Source organism: Cupressus sempervirens, chromosome 9 (genome assembly GCF_028749045.1).
Source record: "Cupressus sempervirens isolate cs-2001-9-10 chromosome 9, ASM2874904v1, whole genome shotgun sequence".
Taxonomy (NCBI): domain Eukaryota; kingdom Viridiplantae; phylum Streptophyta; class Pinopsida; order Cupressales; family Cupressaceae; genus Cupressus; species Cupressus sempervirens.
The window spans coordinates 439,040,527-439,043,887 of record NC_143126.1 but is presented as its reverse complement, the minus strand read 5'-3'; the positions used below and the strand labels follow the sequence as shown (position 1 = coordinate 439,043,887).

Here is a 3,361-nt window from a genome sequence, read left to right as displayed (position 1 = left end):
ATATGCATTATTTCGGTTTTGATTCTAATTTGGTATGAAACACGTTTAAATTTATAGCCATGGTTTGACACTCCTGGGTTTTTCAGGTGCATTAGATTCAAATAACTTTTGTGTTTATTTCCCTTTTTTCATATGCATTCAGTTTGAAATTTAGGATTGCTGTCTTCGCATGTCAAAAACTTCAAATTGGTTCCTACTAAACTAATGAATGGGAAAAATTAGCCTTGGCAATAGAAGTAGGTTAAAATATGGTGTTTCACTTGGCATCACCAGTAATCACTACAGGAACACGATCCATTCTTGAAATGATGGAAGCGGGTGATATCCCTCAAAATAATTTCTCGCTGTACAATTATAGAGATGAATTTCATGGCAGAGTGGCAATCACCACACACACGGAGATTCTTCACAACTCTTATGGGTACCCAATCTGGCATGTTAACTAGACCACATGCAACAGCCAGCTTCTCGCTATGGTTAGACAGATTTTCTTCCTTGTGCCCTTCCTCAACATCATGTAACACAATATCTGTCTCAGGCACATAACCCACTTCCTTCATTTTTCCAGCCAATCTACCCAATGTTTCATAGATCTCCTGTGTTTGTGGATGTGATCGATCTCCAGCTATAAAAGCATGCACCCTGTTCTTGATTTCTATCCAACTCCAACCCGGTTTCTTCGCTAACCCCCTTTCTCTCATCATTTTTCTCACTTTTGCTACATCATCCCATTTTCCGTTTGCAGCATATATATTTGAAAGTAAGACATACGTTGCTTCACATTGTGGGTTCAGCTCAATAAGGCAATTCGCTGCTCGCATTCCAAGTTGCATATTCTTGTGGATTTTGCAGGCACCAAGCAATGCCTCCCACACACCAGTATCTGGTTCAAATGGCATACTGCTTATAAGTTCTTCTGCCTTACCAAGTTGCCCAGCACGGCCAAGAAGGTCAACCATACAAGTGTAATGATCTGCTCCTGGTTTAATGGAATGAACTCGACTCATCATAATGAAATAACGCCAACCTTCTTCCACCAAGCCTGTATGGCTGCACGCGCAGAGAACACCAATGAAGGTGATATGGTTCGGAGCTGTGCCTAGTTTTTGCATCTGTTCAAAAAGATGGAGGGCTTCTTTACCAAATCCATTTTGAGCACATCCTGCAATTATTGCATTCCACGAGACTGTATCTTGTTCTGGCATATTCTTAAATGCTTGTTGGGCATCTTCTATGCTTCCACATTTTGCATACGTAGTAATGACAGCATTATTTACAGAAACATACAAATCACTTCCAGTTTGGATAATATGTCCATGAACCTGTTTTCCTTGTTCCAAAATTGACAAGCTTGCGCAAGCACTTAAAATGCTGCCAAAGGTGAATTGATCTGGTTTGCTGCTTTCTAATTTCATTTGGCTGAAAAGGTTTAAGGCCTGCTCACTGTGGCCATGTTGAGCATACCCTGCAATCATGGCAGTCCATGAGATTAAACTTCGTGTGGGCATTTCATGGAAAAGTTGCTCAGCATCCTCTAATCTATCATGTTTGACATACCCAGTAATCATTGTGTTCCATGAAACTACATTCCGATCAGGCATCGCTTGGAAAAAACAGTTCGCATCCTCTATTTGTTTACAATTAGCATAAAAGCCAACAATTGCGTTTCCCATAGGCACGTATTGTTCAAAGCCACTTTTGATAACATGCGCATGGACTTGCTTGCCATGCTCCAAAGATTCACAGCTAGTACATGCACTTACAAGACTAACAAAAGTAATGCAATCTGGCAGTGTTCCTGTCCTCTGCATTGTCCGGAACAAATCCAGAGCCTCTTCCCCGTACCCATGCTGAGCATACCCTGCAAGCATTGCATTCCAACAAACAATATTCTGTTCTGGCATTATATCAAACATTTTGCGTGCCTGGTCAACGTTTCCACTCTGAACATGCGCTGTAATCATTGTCACCCATGACAACACAGCCCGCACGGGCATCTTCTCAAACACTTGGCATGCTTCCTCGATGCTATAACATTTCCCATACATTGCCACAAGCGCATTGCTCACGGGCAAATTTGTTTCAAATCCAAGTCTAATTATAATCCCATGTAATTTCTTACCCTGTTCCAGAGCTTCAAGGCTTGAGCACGCACTTAGAATGCTAGTGAATGTGAAATGGTCTGGCTTAATACCAGTGTTCCGCATACAACCAAACAGATTCAGAGCTTCTTCATTGACCCCATTCTCAACATATCCAGCCACAACTGCATTCCAGGAAACCACATCACGCTCAGGCATTTCGTCAAACAGCTGACGTGCCAACTTGAGATTGGCGTTCTTAACATAACCCACAAGCATAGCAGTCCAGGAGAATATATCTCGCTCCGCCATTTTGTCAAACACATGGCGTGCATTTGCTAGACTTCCAGATTTGGCATACATTTCAAGTAGTCTATTCCAGAGGAACGTACGTGGCTGAAAACCACATTTGATCATATGGGTATGGATTCTCATGCCATCTGATAGAGCTTTCATATCGATACATGCCTGCAACAGACGTGCATAGATATTGGGAAGGTTTCCACTAGCAGGATGCTCAGTATACAAGCTTTGCAAGGCCTCTTTTAAGTGTCCATCCTGACAGAGTACAGCAATACGGTTATCAAAGGGGTTTGATCCTTCATGTTCTACAGAGAGGAGCTCACTGTAAGACTTAGCAAATAAGTGCAACTGTGAGTGCTTCCATGGCTGAAAACCAACAAGCCTTGCAACCATGAATTTGAACATTTGATTGTAGTTTTCAAGATTTCTCTAAAAACCATGGTTGGATATTATGAAATCGTCAAAAATTATTCACAATTGCAGGTGCATGCGCGTTTTCAGGTTTAACAATGATCCATATAAGTTGACCATAGCATACACTAAGGAAAAATTGAGCTTGAACAAAAGTCAGTGTGTAATGAAGTCGTTCTTCTTTCTCATTCCTCTTTTCCACATACAAATTATTAGGGCCTCTTTGCCTCTTTGCCTGTGGAATAGGAATTGAGCATTCCAATTTGTTATTCTGGATGGGATTTATTATTCTTTATTTGTTATTCACAGTTCCATTTGAGCCTCCTCCAAATTCAGAGTAGAATGTCTTTGTATCAACAAAACTAATTCTTGATTTGTTATTCATAATCCCATTTGAGTCTCCTCCAAATTCAGAGCAGAATGTCTTCTTTGAGTACATTAATCATCATAGTTATGAACAAAATCAATCGACCTATCTTGCAACTTTGGAACACAAAGCATACGAAGGGGACTAGATCTTGGTTGAAGGAAGTGTGTCATCTATGAGCTTTGATAGATTGTTGTTT

The 3,361-nt window shown here is 40.8% G+C and overlaps 1 pseudogene across 1 annotated transcript; it reads right to left on the bottom strand.

Annotated features, from left to right (window-relative positions):
• Window positions 1–237: 237 nt before the first annotated feature.
• On the bottom strand, window positions 238–3,001 carry LOC149539186 (pentatricopeptide repeat-containing protein At2g22070 pseudogene; annotated as a pseudogene). The gene has a single exon (XR_016356171.1). The product of XR_016356171.1 is annotated as a pentatricopeptide repeat-containing protein At2g22070 pseudogene (transcript).
• Between the last annotated feature and the right edge of the window lie 360 nt (window positions 3,002–3,361).